The sequence below is a fragment of the Girardinichthys multiradiatus genome, chromosome 9 (genome assembly GCF_021462225.1).
Source record: "Girardinichthys multiradiatus isolate DD_20200921_A chromosome 9, DD_fGirMul_XY1, whole genome shotgun sequence".
NCBI classification, from domain to species: Eukaryota; Metazoa; Chordata; class Actinopteri; order Cyprinodontiformes; family Goodeidae; genus Girardinichthys; species Girardinichthys multiradiatus.
In genome coordinates this window covers 2,373,457-2,397,772 of record NC_061802.1, presented here as the reverse complement: position 1 = coordinate 2,397,772, position 24,316 = coordinate 2,373,457, and the positions used below count along the sequence as shown (strand labels likewise).

The following is a 24,316-nucleotide window of genomic DNA, read 5'->3' as shown; positions in this document are numbered from 1 at the left end:
GTACGCTTCTTTGGGGCTTCTCCACACCGTAACTCTCCCGGATGTGGGGAAAACAGTAAAGGTGGACTCATCAGAGAACAATACATGTTTCACATTGTGCACAGCCCAAGATTTGGGCTCCTTACACCATTGAAACTGACGTTTGGCATTGGCATGAGTGACCAAAGGTTTGGCTATAGCAGCCCGGCCGTGTATATTGACCCTGTGGAGCTCCCGGCGGACAGTTCTGGTGGAAACAGGAGAGTTGAGGTGCACATTTAATTTTGCCGTGATTTGGGCAGCTATGGTTTTATGTTTTTTGGATACAATCCGGGTTAGCACCTGAACATCCCTTTCAGACAGCTTCCTCTTGCGTCCACAGTTAATCCTGTTGGATGTGGTTTGTCCTTCTTGGTGGTATGCTGACATTACCCTGGATACTGTGGCTCTTGATACATCACAAAGACTTGCTGTCTTGGTCCCAGATGCGCCAGCAAGACGTGCACCAACAATTTGTCCTCTTTTGAACTCTGGTATGTCACCAATAATGTTGTGTGCATTTCAATATTTTGAGTAAAACTGTGCTCTTACCCTGCTAATTGAACCTTTACACTCTGCTCTTACTGGTGCAATGTGCAATCAATGAAGACTGGCTACCAGGCTGGTCCAATTTAGCCATGAAACCTCCCACACTAAAATGACAGGTGTTTCACTTTCATTGTCCAACACCTGTATATCATCATTCCCATATCAGTATGAGTAATATTTGGATCGCAAAGGACTGTTTGGAAAAAATTATTGTTGGCTAACATGTTCTAAGTCTGATGAACATGCATTTTGCATGCTCGCATTTAACCAGATGCGCAGTCTCAGACCAGACAGAAATGGCTGAAGGTCACAGGGTGATGAAAGCACAGATGAGAAAGAGAGAAAAGATGAAGACAGACAAATATGATTTATCATGATTGATATCATCACAATATTTACGAATAATATTGACACTGTTAGATTTTCTTTTATAGCGCAACACTATCTACTTTTTAGGTAAAAAAGGTTCTTTTAATCTGTCAAACGAACCTCATCAGAACACATAATCCGGTTTGTGTATGACTGTATAAACTTAATAGGACAAACATGCAGAGAAAGCTTGTTTTACAGTTAGAGTTTGCACAAACTCTGCAAACCACGCTAACTGTGCTAACTGTTAGTCTTACCTGCTCCAGCAACAGCTGAAGGTCACCAGACCTAAACTGGAAAACAGAACTCCTGAAACTTGTCTGTCTGTCTGTCTGTCTGTCTGTGTCTATTTTGAATGCTCTTTATAACTGGCTGAGCTTCCTTTAGGAAACTCTTGAGTTTTACAAATATGGGAAAATGTGAACAGCCCTGAGACCTGGAACCAGTTTGTTTCTGTGGAATACAGCTGGGATATTTCAGGGGGATTTGGATCTTTGACGCAGTCTGAGTCTGATTTAGATTCTCTCAATTAGTTTTTCTTTTAGTATTTTCCAGCTGGTTTTAGATAAATTGCTAAACGCTTCCTGTTTCCCTCTTGTTATATAAGAAATGTGTGAATCAGTCCAAGTGTTATTTAAAAGTCAGCCTTCCTGAATGCCAACATTGAGACATTTGGACCGATGACGGATGTCATGGCGCATGGTGACGGTTCGTCTCACTCAGACTCTTTGTCTGATGAATGTCCTCCAAGGAGGAGAGGCAGGCCGAAACCCAGAGGTCAGGTTCATGTGTGAGCATTTTTCTCACCCATTACCTCCCCCTCAGACAGCATTAGCACAGGTCAGAAGTCAGCGCTGTGCCTGTTGGCTGTATGTTAACTTCAAAAGAGGGTTGAGGCTGCAGCCTCTCAGGAGAGCTGCCCTCTGAGTCTGTTTGCCAAATGGACTATGAATATACGAGCGGTACTCTACCTGAGTGCCGGGCTCTGCTGAGGGGCTCTGCCTGCTCCACCAGTTCAGAAATGGTTGAATTGAAACAGAAGGAGATTTATGAACTCTCAGACATGATCATTCACAGTCTCCCCTCCTCTGTCTGCTTCTGTTATGAGCTGGTCTCATCCCAAAGCACGAAAACCATCCATGCAGCTTGGCAGGAATTCAAACACCTTAAACACACGGATCTCTCCATCTGGAAACGAGGCCAAGGAGGGTTCTGACTGTTTAAATCCCTGTTTGTTCACACGGGCCATGTCCTCCCCTCAGTCTTTGTTTGATCACCCTGAGCATGATTCTGGCTGCAGTCAGACCAGGTTCTAACATGCATCCTGGAGTTCACAGTTCTCTGCATGTTCCTGAGGGATCAGATCACAGTTACCTGCTGTGCATGCCAGTTTATCCTCAAGAAATGGTTCTTATGTCAGTTCAGCCAGGTTAAAATGAATTGATTCATGTTCATAGTTCACTACCTAAATATTCTGAACCGAGGTCACGGCTCAACTTCATCTGTTTTATTCTCTGAATTTAATAACAGCTGGATTTCCACAACAGCTGCTGTCATTCACATAAAATAATAACTCCATCAACAGATGTCTATGTATGTAATGCTTTAGCTGTCCTTTTTACACTGCAGCAACTATTAAGCATGGTGGTGGTACTATCATGTTGTGGGACTGGCACAACATGATGTCCCATCCCTTGTTCAAGTCAGTGAAGATGGGATTTCCCATAATATGTTCTTTCTTTTTTAAACTGTTTTTGGAAACCCACAGTAGTACTGACTCCCTGCCAAATACTGAAGCTGGAGTTGTCTTGGACGAAATCATTCAATCATTGCACATTTGCAGCTTTACAGCCATAAAATCTGAATAAATACAGGTTGTCCTGCATTATTTTGGCCTTAAGGTAATTAACCCACCACGATGTTCCTCTTTAATCTTGATTCTGTTTAAGCACACTACCTGACAAAATCTTAAATCTCAAGTAGGAAACTCATCTCTCTTCTTTCAGGGACTTGGCTGCAGGATGGTCGGAGAGAGAAGCTCAAAGCTGCAGCTTCTCTGATCATCTTTGCTCCGTCTCCCATCCATAAACAACAGAAATCAGGCTGCAGAAGTGAAGCAAAAGCCTTGAAGCGAGGCTAGACACATAGACCTAAATTACTCCTCACAAAGCTGAATTGTCTCTACTGCCTGACTTGATGTGACGTGAATTTGAGGAATTTGATGGTAGTCATCTTCCTTCATTATAACACCCACTATGTACAATCCCTCAATATCACACAGTCCCACAACATGATGCCACCACCACCGTGTGTGATAGCTGCTATAGTGTTCCTCAGGTTGAAAGCCTCACATTGACTCCCTCAAACATTCTTCTTGTCATTGTGGCCAAAAAGCTCAATCTTTGCCTTGTTTGACCATAAATCCTTTCTTCAGGAGGCTTTTGACTTCTCCATACATGAAGGTCACTCCATGATGATTTATAACTGGCTTCATTTTGGACCGTGACACTGATGTTTCACCAGTGTCCAGTTCAGGGCAGACCTGAACCTTGGTGGTTCATCTTAGGGTGGGGGGGTGGATCAGTTTGGGTCTTCTTTCAGGCTTTAGCAAAGCGGTGACACATCTGAAAAACCTTTACTTCTGCTTGATTGTCTGAACTGATGATCTTGGAATCTGCAGCTGTTGAGAAATGAATCATAAAGACTTTTCATCATCCAAGAGAACCAGAACTTTTACTGACTGAGTTTAACTCTGAACCCGGTGCTGCTCAGATGTGGATTTTCAAAATCCACTCATGTTAATCTTATATTATTTAACCCAATATTAAATTCATTAGATGCTTACAGACAAAGTTTGACATGAATAAATATTGGATGTGTGTGTTGTTGCATGAATTCATAAACATTGTGGAGGGTTAATCATGAAGTCATGCCCTGTCTCTGTCTCGGTGGGAGGACGTGGCAGCTTAACATTCAGTGTAATCCTGCTGTACGGGGTCAACAAGAGGGCAACACACACACAAAAACCACCGTTGTATAATGGAATTAGAGCTGACTGAATGCTCAGCTTTCAGTGGGGTGTATTTTTTATGGTTCAGTTTACTGACTAATTATGGAGACACATACAAGTACAGTTCTATCATCCAGTCATTATCTGTTACTCTTATTCCATTTCATAAGTGCATCACTGATACCTTCCACTGGGATAAAGAAGTTAACTGGAAAACCTTAAAAATTCCTAAAAAGTGTCTGTAATGACGTAACATTTGTTTAGTATTCAAGACAACTCCATTATAAAAGAACCTGTTGCAGTTCTTCATACCTAAAAGGAAAAAGGAAGCTGTGTAAAACCTGAGACAGAAAGGTACATCTCTTCAAGTAAAAACATTTGGTATGTTGGAGGCTGCTGGTCACACCATGGAAGAATGAGCAGAAGCAGAGCTGACTGATTCATGTGGAGCGACTGTGATGCATGGAGATGATAGAACACCTGCTTTCCTCCCAAAGGTGAGACCGCTCAACTGGAGATCCAGGCAAATCTTGGGCACCTGGTTCTCATCTTGAGCAAAATGTATGGAGCAGTCGGTTGTACCAAGAGGCCACTGGAAACAATCTTTGTGATTGTTAGGTGCTGAGTGTGCTGCTGTGGAATAGGGCAAGCCTGTTCCAGTGGGCACTTGTTACTGGGTGGAAGCCCAGTTTGTTTATGTTTTGCCCCTTTTCCACTGGCTCGATTTGGCTCTACTTGACTCCACTGCGCTCGCTTTGTAAACATTTCCATTACTGTTTTTTTCCATACCGGTACCTAGTGTTCTGGTCTCTGCTCCTGAGCAGGTCTGACCGGGTCTGATCCGGGACTACATGTGACGTGAACAGACTGCTGTTCACTGATTGGCCACGGGACCAGGAGAAATGAGAAGGTTTTCCCCGAGGTAGTGCAGGGAAAAGACTACAATAACATTAAGGACCGCAATGGCCGGAGCGGGTCAAACCCAAATATAATTTTACTATTTACTAATCATAAACCAGCCTGAAGGCTGAAAGAAAAGAAAAAGGACACATCAGCTTTCTGAATTACACGCAGGTAGGGGGCGCTACATTTAATAACATCCTAAACCAGCGGATCACACATAAAATCAGCTGTTCAGACGCACAAACATTTCCCCCAAAACACACAAAACAAAACCACCATGAAACAGCAGGTTTGGTTCTGACATTTATTGACGGTCCTTCAGAGAACCAGCGTCTGCAGGAGGAGAGAGCAGGCAGAGGGCAGCTGCCAGTAATCAGACTGCCTGCATCGGATTAAACGGGAGGAAGACCCGCTGAATCCACGGAGCACGAAGATCCAACATCCAACCTAAAACTAACTTCACCAGAAGTCCACGGTTCTGGGCTTTAAAGTCCTGGTCCTCGTTATTGCCAAGGCTCAGACCAGACTTTCCTCATAAAGTCCAAAATGTTAACTTCTTCAGGCAAATTATGGAGCTTCACCATCCAGACAGCAGCGTCTCTCCTCTCTGCTTCTCTTGTCTGGCCCAACCACACACACACATGGCATATAAAATAATACAAACATTATTAGTATTTAGTTTATTTATGTTTTTATTTGTCTATGTATTTCTTTATTTTTTATAAATTCGTGCAGATTACGTTAATTTGACTAATAAGTGGCACAGTGCACTACACTAATGGCTGGAGGTGGAGCTTCAGCTGTCAGTGGGTCCATGGAAACACAACCAGTACCAGTACCATACCAAGTGTAGAGGAGCCGCGGCGCCTAAAATGAGCCGGAGGGGCGTTTGTTGTGTGCTGTGTTTAGTCGGGGGGCCGGGGAGAGGGAATGGTTTGGCAGCTGAAGGCTGAGTGGTCCTTCCATCCAGCACATGTTTAGGATGAGCTTTAAGTCATTTTTAGACCCAAACATCAAAGCTAGGTGAAGAAGGATTGAGTTGGATTGAGGATTGAGTGCTGTGTCCAGTATTTTTTAGATTCTTACATTACTATAGTACAGTTAAATCCTCACTAGTAAGACATGGACTGATTATTTGGAGAAACGTGAGACTTGTATCTTCTCTGCATGGCTGGTTGATATGTGAGTTCTGACATTTGTGGGCATCAGAGTAACAATGCTGGTCAGAATAGGAGCAGAAATGGCAACATCTACCTGATCGCTCCCAGAATGTCATTGTTTCAAATTCCAGTTTTTGTTACAGGCAAACATTCATCAGTGTGGTGAAATTAGCATGCTGAACTCACAACAGAGAGCTTTTACGTTGCATGTAAGTGTCTAATCTACTGCTCTTAGACAACATCCCGACTTCCTGCTCCTCAGCAAATAAATCTTCACTTTATCAACCAAACTCCTGACTTTATCGCTGCCTTTGTTATGGGCTGACTTTGTGTTGCGAACTGGAGCCCAAGTTCAGCGATCCAATTGTAATGTTTGTTTTTTATGCTGTTTTCATATTTCTTGATTTGGACATGGAAATATAACTATCATGAGCTGCAGGCCTGAAGACGGTCAGAAAGGGAACAAGTTATTAAAACAGTGACAGGTGCCATTTGAGACATTCAGAGCGGTATAACGGGTCAGGCTCTGCAGTAAATGTGTAACAGTCCTGACGACTTGCCTTTTGGAGGAAATATGTGCATCTGTTGTCTGCATGAAGTATGTTGATCCTAAACTCTCTGTGTTTATCGCAGCAGCTCTGCTCTCTCTATAGAACAGTTTTAACCTTGCTTTCATTTCAATCTACAAGAAAAACCAGCTGGTCCAGTTCGAAGTTAATATGCCTGGAGAGAGTTTCAGGGATCACTTTTGCATCTTGCCTTTGAGTGAAAAACTGACAACAGGATTCTGCTTTGAGAAAAACGGATGAAACATCAGAGAAGTGAGCAGCTAATGAATAATTGACTCTCTTCTCCACAGCTATCGATAAACCTGCAAACGTATGATGCAGAGTTGTAACAATGCATTAAACAATGTGATAAAATCCAAATTATACATGCATTTGTTCTGTGTAGTAATTATAAAAGCTTGTTTTTGGATCATCCAGCAGGCAAACAGTTCAGTTCTCCTGAGAGCAGAGGTGTTCACTTCCACCTGCTGAATGTGAGACGTTTCTGCCCTAAAGGACAAATGTGATGTAAAGAATATGAGGCGAGGACGGATGGCTGGGCTGAGCTGAGCTGAAAGCAGGCTGTGAATATCAATGTGCCGTGTCTCTGTCTGCTACCTCCTCTTCCTCTCAGCTGTCTTGTTTCCGCTGCAGAAATCACCTGAACTAGCCCGAGGCACATCGGAACCGCAGCGTTAGCACAATACGAAGCTTTGAGCTGATGTCTTAAACACATGTTGGCTGAACGTTCCTAACATGCATGGGGAGGAGAAAGAGAATAAATCAGAGCTGCTCCGACACCTAACCTGAGAAACAGAAACAAACGGACTCCAGATAATAAGTGTTGACTCTAGGTCCTCAGGTTCTTTCTTCTGCTCCAGATTTACCTGGTTTTGTTGCTGAAACTCTGTTAAGACATCTTACTATAACAGAAATAAATGTAGCTGTTGTCTCTCAGTCCTCCAGAGATATTTTATCATGTTGCATTTATTTCATTTATTTATGTCTTAAAACATTTTGCGATGTCAGAATGTGTGCAAAGAAAAACATTTTAGTGTGGATCAGTCTTTTTTGATAAAAGTTGGTGAAGAACACATTTATTTATCCAGAAAAAGTTACCTGTGCAGCTAAAATGTTTTATATATATTACTGCTTTAAAGTGCCGATTTAACAGCGAGGATGCAAACTTGTTCCTATATTAACTACGTTAACAGAGCCAACACGCTCTTATTTTGACTCACCAGCCACCGACAGGGACAGTGACGGAGTGAAAATAGGCCCCATATTTGATGGGGGGCACTCTATACTCCCAGGGCCGGGTACTGATACCTCAGAGGGGCAAACAGCCCCCGGACCCAGGATGTGGTCCAGTTTTGATTTGAATATCTCTTGTTTTCTTGGTTTAGCTTAACAGCCCCTACAGTCATTTTATTTTAGTGATGTTGTGGGACTACATCCTCCACATTAGTTTGCATTTTTTCCTACCCTGCATCACCATCCAGTCTGAGCACTGCTGTATGATGAATAGGAGGCAGCAAAAAGAAAACAGTTGTCATGACAACACTGTCAGGATGCTATCACGTCTAGAAAAGTTCAAGTGGGGTCTGGCTTTAGTTTTTAAACGTTAGCTCTGTAACATTGAGTAGGAACAAATGTTGCTCACATAAAATGCCTTTCAGTTCGCTCACTTGTTTATTCAGTGCTGTTTATCCTGTAACACCATAAAACGCTGCCCCTCTCACCACTTCACCATGCTGCTAGATGCGCTCTGCCAGCAGTCGCTAACAGTGGGGAATACGACGCATGAAGATGCTGTGTAGTACTATACTATGCAGGTACTGAAAACATGAACACACATCAGCTGCTTTCTCCTGGCTACTGGTCCATTTTAGAATTAATTCAAGGTCCAACAGACTACTTTTAAGAACTTAGATGCTCTGGACCTGTGATATTTCACTCAAGACTGTGGAAATGGTGGTGGACTTTCGGAGAACACCACCCCCATACACCCCCCTCACCATCCTCAACAACACTGTATCGGCCGTGGACCACTTCAGGTTCTTAGGAACCACCATCTCTGAGGACCTGAGATGGTCTTCACACATAGACACTGTTCTGAAGAAGGTCCAACAGAGACTGTACTTCCTGAGGCAACTCAAGAAGTTCAACCTTCCACAGGAGCTGCTGGTCATCTTCTCCACTGCCATCATTCAGTCTGTCCTGTCTTCATCCATCTCAGTGTGGTTTGGATCATCCACAGAACAGGACAGGTCCAGACTGCAACGAATAATCAGGTCTGCAGAGAGAATAATCAGAGCTGACCTTCCCTCCATCCAGGACTTATACAGGTCAAGGGTCAGGAAAAGAGCTGCTAACATCTCTGCAGACCCCACATACCCTGCACATAAACTGTTCAGAGTTTTACCTTCAGGTGGCGCTACAGAGCACTGTTTACTAAAACCAGCCGCCACAGAGACAGTTTCTTCCTCCAGACTGTTTCTCTGATGAACATTTAATAGAGTACAAAACAACAGCATACAGATGTTGCAAATGCACCTTTTTATTATATATTGTACATTGTAAATATGTATATTCTGTAATGCAAAAACAGAACAAAAGAACAAAGTGTACCAGAGTCAAATTCCTTGTTTGTATGTACGAACTTGGCAATAAAGCTGATTCTGATACTGATTCTGATATTTATGTGATCTTCTCACCATCTACAGTTCACTGAGAGCTCCCGGGTCAGCCCACCATCTTCTCCTACATGATCCAAACGAAAACGTAAAGGTGATCAGGTTTTTGCAGCAGCTGCTCCAAACCATTGTAATAGTTTTTCCTCTCATATCTGGACTGGTGACCGTGTTGAACCTTTTAAATCCATCTTCTGTGTAATAATCAATCATCAAGTTATTTTAGGCTTTTTATTTTAGGTTTTATGGATGGATTCCATGTAAATTCAGCCAGAGTTGGGGTTTATGCCTACTGCTGGTTTAATAAGTGGCTTAAAGTTTATAGAAACATTTCAGCTGCTTTACTTTAGCTTGTGAAGATGGAGCTTCTCATTTATTGAACTGCTTCGTTACCGAACAAGCAAATCAAATCCATTTCATCCCCATCACTGGTCTGCAGGTGGACCAAATTTCATCCAAATCAGCCCACACCTTCAGTTCAGTGCAGTTATTGCCACCAATTGAATTTTTCTTTCAAGGTCATACTCCCAGTTGTTCTGAAGGTCCCTGTATTGATCATATCTGCAGCATGCTTCATTGTATTTATCGAGGTGACCAGTGGAGGAGGAGTTTACAACTGGATGGTTCTGGATGTCTTTGTGATCTGGCCAAGCAAAAAAACTCCTCATGACTGTTGAAACCATAAAAGTACTAAAGTGTTGAATAAAAAATTATTTTCTTTGTAATTGTCAGCTTTAAGAACAGTTGTTATCCTTCAAAGACTCAACTAGAACATTAATTATGGTTCTGTTTGGTTTCTGTGTTTTAAGATGGTGGGGTTTATGGCTGCAGGCAGATCTTAAGCAGAGTAGAACATCTTTGACGTTCAGGTTGGAGATATATTAAAGATGTAGAACATGCATCGCTTTGTGTGTCCTCCTGTGTTTTCCTGTCCCAGCTTCTTGCTCCGTTCCTCCAGTGTTCTGCAGGGATTTCTTGTTTTTCAGCTCGTATAATTCTGTTTTTAAATCCACAGTTTCTGCCTCCTGACTCAGCTCCCTGTGAATGAGTAATGAGTTGATTTCTTTACCTCTGGGCAACTGTGAGAACAGCTGCCCACCGAGTGGGCTGATCAGTACGAAGCACGAAGCCCTTCAGCCAGACTTTTATTCAGTTGAATTTTACTCTTAAATTGGTCAGTGTGAGCAGCTCTTGACCTTGGAAGGCTTTGTGGATTCTGCCTCCGGGCTTTCACCATCAAACTCCCAGGTAGGCCTCCGCTCATATACCAAGGTGGCAAATTGTTTTCAACAGGCTGAAAGCATCCAAGGCCATCTTGTTTTCATCTTAATACGCAACTAAAGCAACATTTTCTCTACTATTCCACACAAAACAAGACATGTTTTACAGCTTATTTTAGCAGAAATGAAGGAGGCAGAAATGAAAGGCTGCTCCTGTGTTTTCTGGTTCTAGAGAAAGATTTTTTACCATGTCCCTCAAGGTGTGTTCAGGGGCTATAGTGGTGTGGGGCACCAGAGGTGCTTTTAGGGGGCCGGACAGTTCTTCTCTCAGCCCAAAGTTAAGCTTGTTCTCAATGCAGGTTGGGATCGGCCAGGATTGCCTATTGTGACCCAATGATGGGCGGTCCGGCTCTTTGTAAAGATTTTGCTCTTTTGACTTGGCTCCCTGAGGAGAACCAGCTCTTTCAGCTCCCCAGTGGATCATCATTTAGCTTCTATTTTAGCATCATTTAGCAATTATGAATGGTTTGTATGCTGGTAAGAACAGGTGTGTGCAGGTTGGTTGCCGACCTCTCTCTGAAGGACATTTTTATTTTATAAACTCTGCATTATAAACTGTGCTGTTTCCAGTATGTTAAACTGTAGCCAGCTGCTGCTGCTCGTCTGATTTTCACTCGTTTCTTTTTTTGGTTTAATATTTGGTCTATGCTAGTCTGTCTTTACATGTGATTGGCTGCATGCTGCACCCAAAAAATAAAGTCACACCCGTTTGCATGGATTGGGATCCATGCAAACGAATCAGTATTAATCTGCTAGGACTAATGTAAATGATACAATAAAAATGTTTAATGACACAACAATTTCTTCTGAATTAATAGCAGATAAAAGTCTACCTCTGACAGTTTGAGCTGCAGGAGGGTCCCGATATTTCAACAGTGAAGGTTTTTCTCTTGTTATGCTGTGGAAGTATTACAGCATGTTTGCCTTTTTTTTAAAATCCCTTCTAATGAAATCAGTTACCGGTAAAATAAGCTTCGGGTTTAAATGAAAAGCTCATAAAAGCTTAAATAATTGTAATTTATCTCTTGCTGGAGTCAGTCGGCCAGCTAATTAAACTGGATTCATGTTTTCATGTGAAGACGTCATTCTGGGAGCCGTTTGTGCTTTTTGCTCCTCCTCATAAATCCGTTCAGCAGGAGGAAATTGTAATGTGGATGAGACGAAGGAAATGCTCGCTCAAATGGGCCATAATGCATAAAATGCATCATTAACGGTGAGCTTCAGGAGTGAGGGAAACTGAAGCAGCGTGTGATGGGCTCTGATGCTGCTCAGGATGATGTGACGTCAAAAGAAAACCTAAACATGAAAACAAGTAAATTCAGCATATTCTGATGATCTCACTTTAAAATGAGTGAAACAAACATAAATCAGCCTGATGGTCGCTGCTTGTGTTCAGCAGACTGCTTTGACCTCATCTCTGGCATCCTTTCAGATCCTGCAGATAACCACAGATGTCCCTCTCTTCCTCTTCCTCCTTCATCTGTGTTCAGAATCCCATCTTTATCCACTTACCTTTCCACAGCCGTAGTAATAAATACAAACATTCACTGCGGGTTCAGGACAGATATTTCCACAGTAAACAGTTTCCAAAAATAAAACCGATGAAGTGGAAAATGTTGCTTCAAATGCCGGATGAATCTCTTCTTGCTTTGGAGAAGTTCAGGAATGTTGGTTTCTTATTGCTAACGGATGGATGGTCCAGATTTACTTGCCTTGTTGTTATTTAATATTCACCTCTATCTGAAATAATATGAGACAAATGGGATTTAAAGTCACCTTCAGAAGACGGCAGACCTCCGAGTCTGTTCTGTCTGGATGGAAACCAGTGTCATATTCTAACTAAAAAGGTGTCAATGTTCTTCATCCTCCATCAGAAAATCCTGGTACCATTTCTGCACATCATCTTCCTCACATAGATCAAATATGTCCCTGTAGGTACTTCTGCTTTAATTATGAGTGTAACATGGTTAAAAGAAAAGTTGTGCACATATGTGGTAACATCCTGACCACATGCAGACAACTCCTGTCCTGAAGGGGAAAATTGAACACCTCTTTTCTGCACAAAGTAAAGCAACTGCTCTGCTTTTACAGCAGCTTTCACTTGTTTAATGTCACCAACTGAGCAGCAATTAGCGATCATTTGACCTCAGTCAGAGTCCTCTTATTCATCCAGAGATAATCTGCAGGAGGCAACGTGGGACATAGAAATGTGGGAATTTCATATGTCTAAATGATTTCTTTCCATTTCTTAATTCTGGTTGAACTTGATTCAGCTGTTTTTACAAAGTTAATACTGGAAACAAACTCCTGAGACACCAGTAAACTTCTGATAAACCTGTAGGAAGCTTGGATAATATTTGAAAGTTTATTTCAAATGTTTTATCTTCGCTGTAGCAATATTGTGTAGAATTAGTATTAGTGTTCAATTTTGGTTTCATCTGACTAGAGCAGCTTCTTCCATATGTTTGCTGGGTCCAAACTGCAAACAGGATTTCTCATGACTGTCTCTAAACAATAGCTTTTCTTTTGCAACTCTTCCATAAAGTCTAGATTTGTGGACTCTGTGACTAAAGACCAATACTCTTCCAGAGCTGCCAGGAGGAAAAAACAAATGTCCCATTCTTGCTTCTCTGGTTTGGGAGTTCGTGCTTCCTTTTCTGGGCGGATATTTTGGGTCGAACATTTTTTCTTGTGTGGTGTACCAAAAACATCATGTGATTGGTCAGAACCTTGATGTGCCTGTGGTTGCAATCTACACTGACTAATGCTGCAGTGGGACAGACAATAAGAACTTCTCATTTGGTCTGAACTTGTTCTTGTAGCCACCTCGAGTCAAGGAACAAATTTCTCTGTTCTTGCAGAGCATGTACCGACCTTAAAGTTTGTCAGCAGATTCTCCCACCTGAGCTGTGGATCTCTGCAACTCCTCCAAAGTTACCATAGAGGTCCTGGCTGCTTTTCTGGTTAAGCTCCTGTCTACTGACCTTTCAGTTTAGAAGGTCGTTTTCCCTTTAGATGGTAGTTTTGTAGTTGTGCCATCCCTACTCTTCCATTAGGAGATTATGGGTTGAACTGTGCTCCATGAGACGTTCAAAGCTTTGGATCTTACAACCCTGCTCTAAACTTGACATGTCTGGTGTGATTAAAATTTAAATGATTAAAGTGTCAAAATTCTTAACTATGTGAATTAAGAGTCTCTAGTGCTTTTCTAGTTGATATTAATTAGGGCTGCAACTAATGTTTATTTTGCTAATCAATAAATCTGTTGACTATTTTTTCGTTTAATCAATTAATAATTGGAGAGCAAGGTGACTAATAGGAACATTTTTATTTGAACCAATTTGAACCAAGTGAAGCTGAAACTTTGCCACTTGAGGAGTTCTGGATAGAACATATTTACATACAGAGAAGATTTTTAATATTAAATGCTAAATGTACATATTGTTTTACAATTTTATCCTAAGTACTGCTTTGAGTGGGTTGTTCTTTCAGCAAATGACATGTTTTAGAATCTGTATACTCCATTTAACATTTGATTACTACATTAGTTGACGATTATTTCAATAATTGATTAATCCAGTTAATTAGCCCTAATATTAATTGGGTGTAATTTGTTTGATCAATGTTCGATAAATTTTAATTTGAGACAAAAATAATGCTAAACATAAATATTTTCAGCCAAAAAAACTAGAGGGACGCTATTTCTGCTGGACAATAAAACAATCCTGACAGCGGCGGCTGATTTAGGTACTGGATGATGAAGTTTTGGTTAGGTTTTATAGAGTAAAAGTAAAGGTCATGAGGTCAGAGCCCAAAAGGTTGTTGTTTCAGTTTAGCTTTATCCTTTGGTTCAGAATAAAGACTCACACCATCAACCTGCCAGGTTCTAACTGCAGACACCATCAATGTTTTATGTAAAAAGGAGCTGGCACCCAGTCTGTTTCAGCGTTTATCTATAATTCAGGACGAGCAGTCGGGAACTGAAAACAGAAAGAGAAAGTTTGGGTTTCACCTCTGGACAGAAACATTGTTCTGCTGTCTTTGTTTACTTCATCAATGTCTCCTATTGAATCGTGCTTGAGTCAAAAGTTGAAGAACTTTTTTATTGATTGGTGCTGAAGGTTGACTGAGCCGGCTGCTGCAGCGTCTCCGAGGTCGTCTGCTTTCATCTCAGAGATCCAGAATGAAGCTCTTTAATAAGTGATGAAGCACCCTGCATCCTCTTCATGGAGATAATCCATATTTGATATTCTTTTCACACGCAGACGCACATGATCTCTGACACTGCATTAAAAGCTGCAGTGACTCAGACACCAAGCTGATCAGTGGCTTAGGAAAAACAACATAAAGTCTGCAGAGCATTGGAAACTCAGAAAACAAGGATGAGTCTGGACTAGCTGTTATTTATAGTGTTTCTAAAACCTCAGCAAGTAAAATTCAGGGTGTCAACATCTAGTCAGATCTTCTTCGGCACCATTTCAGTTCACTGAACAAATTGAATTTAAATCTGTTTATTTACATGGTGCAAATTCTCAACAGATTTTGTCTGAAGAAGAAACAAGTCTAAATCAGATCCAGAAATACATAATCCAATTTGGTCCAATTTTAATTCATTCCATACAGTCCTATTATATAGCCTGATAAATATCTTATTATGTGTGGTCCAATTCAGTCCTAATTATAATACAATCAAGGTCATTTAATCATATGATGCCAGTTTAAATAAGTGTCATCCCCAAAGGATTGCCTTCAGTCATTGACTTTGCAGGAATATCTAAAGTGGCAACATCTCAGAAGAACATTTCCCTTTAACAGGGAGGAATCTCCTGCTTAACCTCAACAAGGCTCAGAAAGAGCAACCATTGGCTGTGACCGACGGTGGGTTGAGAGAAATGAAAAGAGATACAGAAGAGCACAGCAGTATTCTCCATGGGAGAAAATAGTACGTAAAGTTAATTGGTGCAGAAGGTGGGTGACTCAGTTGCTAGAGCAGTTGCACCATGTGCCTAAACCCAGCTGTGCCAGGTTAAACTTCTGGTCTTGGGCCATTTGCTGCTTTTGTTATTTTTTTCCTCCACCCTCATTACTGTCAAATTACTGTTCAATAAAGGCCACTAGTGCCAGGATTATCTTAAATATTAATAATGGCAGCCAGAGATACAGATAACTCTTGGAGAGTAGTATGAGAATGTAGCAGAGAGAGTGAAAGTGGTCATTATGTCCTCCAGCAGCCTAAGCCTATAGCAGCATAACTACAGAGATAGCTCAGGATAACCTAAACCACTCTAACTATAAGCTTTATCAAAAAGGAAAGTTTTAAGCCTTAAAAGTAGACAGGGTGTCTGCCTCACGGACTAAAACTGGGAGCTGGTTCCACAGGAGAGGAGCCTGATAACTAAAGGATCTGCCTCCCATTCTACTTCTAGAGACTCTAGGAACCACCAGTAAACCTGCAGTCTGAGAACGAAGTGCTCTGTTAGGAACATATTGTCAGGATATGACATTTTTGGACTTTGCTTGTGGCTTTGTGTTAACTTTTGTTTAGTTGTTTCCATTTTGGATTGGGCTTCATGTTTATTAGTTCCTTTTCCTCCCTCTATCATTTCCTAGTATGTATTGTATTGTATTCCTCTAACTCTTAGTTTCTTTTGTGGTTGCTTTCTTATTACTTTTTGTGGTATTATTATTATTATTATTAATATTATTATTATTTCACCCTTGGATTCTTATTTAGTATCTCTGTGTTTAGTTATGGATTGGTATTTGTTTCACCTGTTCTCAGTTCCCTTGATTCCTTGCCTTTGTCTTTCCCCAGTATATTAGTTGGTTTGGTGTCTCTGTTCGTTGCTGGTTCCTTGTGTTTGTCAATACCCCTTTCACTACTATGACTATGCTTTGTTTATGCTTCGCTTGGAGACTTATGCTACGTTTTTGCCATTAGTACCTACAGTGTTTTGTAAGCTTTGGATTTTGACTTTGATTTATACCTGCAGTGTTTTGTTACATTTTTGCCTTTGGTGAATAAACTATGATGCGGCTACCGAGCTTTTGTCTGCACTTTGGTCCGACCCAAAATCCTCCCCCGACACATATGGAACAATCAGATTTTTTTCTTTATGTTTTTTAGTTTTTTTTTCTTGCAATTAATAGAACTTGGGGTTTTGACCTCTTGGTCAGCTCCCACTTGTAAAAGAGATCTGGATATGAGACTTTACCTGCTTAAATAAAGGTTACATTTAAATGACAATATATAATAAATAAAATATATAACATATATACTAATATATATATAATATAACAAATGGTCCAAAGACAAAAACGTCTGTCTCATCTAAATTTAAAGGTAAAAAACAGGTCATGTAAGTTTTTATGTCTCAAGACATGCCTGTAGTCTATATAACTGGTTGGATTCATCCGTATTTAGGAATAAATAAAGCTGAGTATCATCAGCATAACAGTAGAATCCATATATATATATATATATATATGTATGTATGTGTGTATATATACACTGCTCAAAAAAATAAAGGGAACCCTTAAACAACACAATATAACTCCAAGTAAATCAAACTTCAGTGAAATCAAACTGTCCACTTAGGAAGCAACACTGATTGACAATCAATTTCACATCTGTTGTTCAAATGGAAAAGACATCAGGAGGAAATCTTTGGCGATTAGCAAGACACTAAATAAAGGAGTGGTTCTGCAGATGGGGACCACAGACCACTTCTCAGTACCGATGCTTTCTGGCTGATGTTTTGGTCACTTTTGAATGTTGGTGGTGCTTTCACACTCGCGGTAGCATGAGACGGACTCTACAACCCACACAAGTGGCTCAGGTAGTGCAGCTCATCCAGGATGGCACATCAATGCGAGCTGTGGCAAGAAGGTTTGTTGTGTCTGTCAGCGTAGTGTCCAGAGCCTGGAGGCGCTACCAGGAGACAGGCCAGTACACCAGGAGATGTGGAGGAGGCCGTAGGAGGACAACAACCCAGCAGCAGGACCGCTACCTCTGCCTTTGTGCAAGGAGGAACAGGAGGAGCACTGCCAGAGCCCTGCAAAATGACCTCCAGCAGGCCACAAATGTGCATGTGTCTGCACAAACGGTTAGAAACCGACTCCATGAGGATGTTATGAGGGCCCGATGTCCACAAATGGGGGTTGTGCTCACAGCCCAACACCGTGCAGGACGCTTGGCATTTGCCAGAGAACACCAGGATTGACAAATTCGCCACCAGCGCCCTGTGGTCTTCACAGATGAAAGCAGGTTCACACTGAGCACATGTGACAGACGTGATGGAGTCTGGAGACACCGTGGAGAGAGATCTGCTGCCTGCAACATCCTTCAGCATGACCGGTTTGGCAGTGGGTCAGTAATGGTGTGGGGTGGCATTTCTTTGGAGGGCAGCACGGCCCTCCATGTCCTCACCAGAGGTAGCCTGACTGCCATTAGGTACCGAGATGAGATCCTCAGACCCCTTGTGAGACCATATGCTGGTGCGGTTGGCCCTGGGTTCCTCCTAATGCAGGACAATGCTAGACCTCATGTGGCTGGAGTGTGTCAGCAGTTCCTGCAAGATGAAGACAATAAATCTATGGACTGGCCCGCCCGTTCCCCAGACCTGAATCCGATTGAGAACATCTGGGACATCATGTCTCGCTCCATCCACCAACGTCACGTTGCACCACAGACTGTCCAGGAGTTGGCGGATGCTTTAGTCCAGGTCTGGGAGGAGATCCCTCAGGAGACCATCCACCGTCTCATCAGGAGCATCTCCAGGCATTGTAGGGAGGTCATACAGGCATGTGGAGGCCACACACAATACTGAGCCTCATTTTGACTTGTTTTAAGGACATTACATCAAAGTTGGATCAGCCTCTAGTGTGTTTTTCCACTTTAATTTTGTGTGTGACTCCAAATCCAGGCCTCCATTGGTTAATACATTTGATTTCCATTGATGATTGTTGTGTGATTTTGTTGTCAGAACATTCAACTTTGTACAGAACAAAGTATTCAATGAGAATATTTCATTCATTCAGATCTAGGATGTGTTATTTGAGTGTTCCCTTTATTTTTTTAGCAGTGTATAAATATGTACATAATAAAGAGCCCTTGTACTGAACCCTGTGGTACTCCATAAGTAATTCTAGGGCATGAAGAAGATTTTTCATTGTCATGAACAAAGTGGAATCTGTCACCAGTAGAAGGTGGCACTGAGGCAGATTCAGGATTTGTTGTGGAGAATATTTCTCACAGCTGACTTTGGAACACCACAGAGTACCCTGATGTGAGTAGGTAGCTGAGAGGTCTGTGATATGGATGGATGGACGGACGGACGGACGGATGGACGGACGGATGGATGGACGGATGGATGGATGGATGGATGGATGGATGGATGGATGGATGGATGGATGGATGGATGGATGGATGGATGGATGGATGGATGGATGGACAGATGGATAAAAATGTTGTAAATGTTTTATTTTATTGTCGGAAAAATCGAAACGATGGAGACCAAATTAAAAGATTGAGGAGCAGGAGGATCTCTGTTCGAATGAGGAAAAACTGATGAAGATTGGTTTGAGTAGTGGTGATAATGATGGTTTTATTGACGTGTGGCGATCTGGTTAATAACAGTACCCTTCATGATGGGAATGCTGCCTGGTGTTGATGATGATCTTGATGTCAGAGATCATAAAGAAGAAGATAAGTTCTGGATGAAGGACCAGCAATGTTCCTGAATACTGAATGGACTCTTTATGTGTCAGGATTAGCAGCAGATCAGTTTTCACGTGTGATTAATTACTCTAAAGGATGATTAGAGCTCTTTAATTATTCAGTGATAACAGGAGGACAGAGTCCTGATTAGAGGCTTAATTATCCCGACCTGTCTGTTTCTTGGGGGAAGGCTGCTCCACCTCCCATTTCCTCTGCAGTAGTCCAGTGTCTTCCCTCTGTCTAAATGTCAGATGTTAAATCAATAAAACAGAGGCAAAATAGGAGCAACAGTCCTTTTTCTCTGTTAGTATTTCAGCTCAGTTCGTCACCAAAAGGTGGAAACCAGGGCTGTTCACAGTGAACCCTACAGTACCTGTAAATATGAGCTGGCTCTCATTACTGCAGTTTATATTGTGATATTTTGCCCTGACGGTGGACTTGGAACAAGGCATCAAGCTCAGGAGACGAGCCGATGGATATTAGGTTCATGACAACAAGAGATTTTACATCTTTGTTTTTAATGAATCCAGGTCAGTTTTGACTGTGAATGACATCAAATTCTAACAAGCAGAGTAGTGAAGATTAAGGTTTAAAAATGTTTTTTAAAGAATCTTCCCTGATCAATGCAGCCCAATGTATCGGTATGGGCCGATGTTTATTTCCATCTTGTTGTTGTTTGTGGATGGGGGATGGGGGGTGGCCATGTTGTATTTGTTCGTTCATGTGACAAGAATAGTGATGCAGCGCAGGATTGTGGGTGTTTAACTGAACGAGATAAGCAATGTCAGCGGTGTGGTCATTTGTTAGTGTCGAAAGGGTTGGAAGATATTTAATATTTACGTATGTATATACAGTATATATATATATATATCAGAATCAGAATCAGCTTTATTGCCAAGTTCGTACATACAAACAAGGAATTTGACTCCGGTACACTTTGCTCTTTGGTTTGTTTTTGTATTACAGAATATACATATTTACAATGTACAATATACACATACAGGTCCTTCTCAAAATATTAGCATATTGTGATAAAGTTCATTATTTTCCATAATGTCATGATGAAAATTTAACATTCATATATTTTAGATTAATTGCACACTAACTGAAATATTTCAGGTCTTTTATTGTCTTAATACGGATGATTTTGGCATACAGCTCATGAAAACCCAAAATTCCTATCTCACAAAATTAGCATATTTCATCCGACCAATAAAAGAAAAGTGTTTTTAATACAAAAAACGTCAACCTTCAAATAATAATGTACAGTTATGCACTCAATACTTGGTCGGGAATCCTTTTGCAGAAATGACAGCTTCAATGCGGCGTGGCATGGAGGCAATCAGCCTGTGGCACTGCTGAGGTCTTATGGAGGCCCAGGATGCTTCGATAGCGGCCTTTAGCTCATCCAGAGTGTTGGGTCTTGAGTCTCTCAACGTTCTCTTCACAATATCCCACAGATTCTCTATGGGGTTCAGGTCAGGAGAGTTGGCAGGCCAATTGAGCACAGTGATACCATGGTCAGTAAACCATTTACCAGTGGTTTTGGCACTGTGAGCAGGTGCCAGGTCGTGCTGAAAAATGAAATCTTCATCTCCATAAAGCTTTTTAGCAGATGGAAGCATGAAGTGCTCCAAAATCTCCTGATAGCTAGCTGCATTGACCCTGCCCTTGATAAAACACAGTGGACCAACACCAGCAGCTGACACGGCACCCCAGACCATCACTGACTGTGGATACTTGACACTGGACTTCTGGCATTTTGGCATTTCCTTCTCCCCAGTCTTCCTCCAGACTCTGGCACCTTGATTTCTGAATGACATGCAGAATTTGCTTTCATCCGAAAAAAGTACTTTGGACCACTGAGCAACAGTCCAGTGCTGCTTCTCTGTAGCCCAGGTCTGGGGAATGCGGCACCTGTAGCCCATTTCCTGCACACGCCTGTGCACGGTGGCTCTGGATGTTTCTACTCCAGACTCAGTCCACTGCTTCTGCAGGTCCCCCAAGGTCTGGAATCGGCCCTTCTCCACAATCTTCCTCAGGGTCCGGTCACCTCTTCTCGTTGTGCAGCGTTTTCTGCCACACTTTTTCCTTCCCACAGACTTCCCACTGAGGTGCCTTGATACAGCACTCTGGGAACAGCCTATTTGTTCAGACATTTCTTTCTGTGTCTTACCCTCTTGCTTGAGGGTGTCAATAGTGGCCTTCTGGACAGCAGTCAGGTCGGCAGTCTTACCCATGATTGGGGTTTTGAGTGATGAACCAGGCTGGGAGTTTTAAAGGCCTCAGGAATCTTTTGCAGGTGTTTAGAGTTAACTCGTTGATTCAGATGATTAGGTTCATAGCTCGTTTAGAGACCCTTTTAATGATATGCTAATTTTGTGAGATAGGAATTTGGGGTTTTCATGAGCTGTATGCCAAAATCATCCGTATTAAGACAATAAAAGACCTGAAATATTTCAGTTAGTGTGCAATGAATCTAAAATATATGAATGTTAAATTTTCATCATGACATTATGGAAAATAATGAACTTTATCACAATATGCTAATATTTTGAGAAGGACCTGTATATAATAATAAAAAGGTGCATTTGCAACATCTGTATGCTGTTGTTTTGTACTCTATTGAATGTTCAACAGAGAAACAGCCTGGGGGAAGAAACTGTCTCTGTGGCGGCTGGTTTTAGTAAACAGTGCTCTGTAGCGCCACCTGAAGGTAAATCTCTGAACAGTTTATGTGCAGAGATGTTAGCAGCTCTTTTCCTGACCCTTGACCTGTATAAGTCCTGGATGGAGGGAAGGTCAGCCCTGATTATTCTCTCTGCAGTCCTGATTATTCGTTGCAGTCTGGACCTGTCCTGTTTTGTGGATGAACCAAACCTCACTGAGATGGATGAAGACAGGACAGACTGAATGATGACAGTGGAGAAGATGACCAGCAGCTCCTATGGAAGGTTGAACTTCTTGAGTTGCCTCAGGAAGTACAGTCTCTGCTGGGCCTTCTTTTGAACAGTGTCTGTGTGTGAAGACCATCTCAGATCCTCAGAGATGGTGGTTCCTAAGAACCTGAAGTGGTCCACGGCCGATACGGTGTTGTTGCGGATGGTGAGGGGGGTGTATGGGGGTGGTGTTCTCCGAAAGTCCACCACCATTTCCACAGTCTTGAGTGGGTTCAGTTCAAGGTAGTTCTGACCGCTCCAGTGTACCAGCCGATCCACCTGCTGTCTGTATGCAGACTCATCACCGTCCTGGATCAGTCCAATATAGATATATATATGTATATCAATATCGGCCCATTTTTTCCTATCTGTGCATCCCTAATTGACAGAGTGCAACAACTCTTCCAGTTTTGGTTTTGCTTTTTCACACCTAAATGTGCGGGACGTTAATTAGATGAATTTACTCACCCATTTCATGGCAGCCTGCCTCTTCACACTGTTGCTTGGTTGTGTTTGAGCATCACATAATTTGCAGTTTCACTGAAAGAACGTCCAGTTAGGCTAGACACAATCATGCTGTGATGGCGCTATAAGCACCTTGGGTGCAGTCGATAGCTCCAGTTATGCAGGAAAAACTGACTCTGCAGCAAACTCTGTTTTAGTCTCACTCTGCTTAGCTGCACCGTTGGGACTTGGACATATATCACTGGCATATGACGTTGCATAGAGATTAATTGGGCTCAGGCTGACGCTGGATCTAACATCACAGTTTAAGAGCAGAATAAGGTCAATATGAATCCATCTTGGCTGCCTGCTAAGGTGCATCAGAACATCAGCAACCATGTAATACCAGAACTTATGACAGTGAGAATAAAATCAGAGGCTCTGCAGTATTTCTAGACCTGAAAACAGGAAGAGGTTTGAACTTGGACTGTGCTCATGGGGTTGATATCAAAGCTTGATCTTAGAAAGTAATCTTCCTAAAAGCACGCTGTTTCTGCTGCTTGTGTGGATAAAATTGAGCTTGTGAATGTTTCCTTCCATCAGCTTCTAGGTTAGTATCTCATCTGACAATAGCTCAGAAAGATGCAGGTTTTTTGTGACGGGGTCCATTGTGAGAGCTTGTTAAAGCTAACAAGGACAGAATGAGGTTGTTTGCTGCAGGAGGCACAAAGACTTGATGAATAGAGATATTTTTTCTTTAGGTTTTTATCCTGAAATTGAAATTGCCGAAGTAGATGAAGAGACGTCTGCACAAAGGGAGTCTAAAGGAGAAGGGCACATCAGAATGAAAAGATAGCCATGTTTTCTTGGTTGAATAACATCCCATCTGCCTTGTCCATCTCTGTTTTCTCCTTTTCCTGCTCGCCTATAGAAGGGTTTTAGACATTTTAATTAGAAAATACTTGAATTTGAACAAATTAAGGATATGTATGATCCAAGCGGCCCTTTTCCATCAAACTGGTTCCAGTTAGGATGTAAAAAGTTGTTTCCAGCTGATTTGTTCTTCCAAACCAGCAGAGACTAGACTTCCTGCAGCACCTCAGGAAGTCCAACCTTCTACAGGAGCTGCTGGTCATCTTCTACACTGCCATCATTCAATCTGTCCTGTCTTCATCCATCTCAGTGTGGTTTGACCCATCAACAAAACAGGACAGGTCCAGACTGCAACGAATAATCAGGTCTGCAGAGAATCATCAGGGCTGACCTTCCCTCCATCCAGGACGTATACAGGACATATGTGTGTGTGTGTGTGTGTGTGTGTGTGTGTGTGTGTGTGTGTGTGTGTGTGAAACCAAAACCAAAATCCTTGTTTCCTTGTTTCTGCTAATGGCCATTATAGTCTGATTTTGATTCAGTAAAGCCGCTGCTTTCACCACTTTAAACATCTTGATTTACAATATTTTGATTTCTGGATCTAGACAAAAGGACTGTTGGGTCCAAGTTCTGGCAGAGGTGGTCTTTCAAAGCTTCAGGTATCCTGGCTGTTGTAGGTCATGCTTCGGGCTTCTTGTGTTTCAGGGGAAACTATAGAGTAGGTGGAAGAATATGTAAAATGGCTGTAATTTACAAGGCCAATAAAATAATAATGAGGTAAAACCACTTGTGACTCATGCTGTGACAAAGG

The 24,316-nt window shown here is 41.9% G+C and overlaps 1 protein-coding gene across 4 annotated transcripts in view; it reads left to right on the top strand.

Moving 5' to 3' along the window:
- The window catches only part of LOC124873782, a 164,744-nt gene that overhangs the window by 113,026 nt on the left and 27,402 nt on the right, over nt 1–24,316 (top strand). The window lies entirely within an intron of this gene.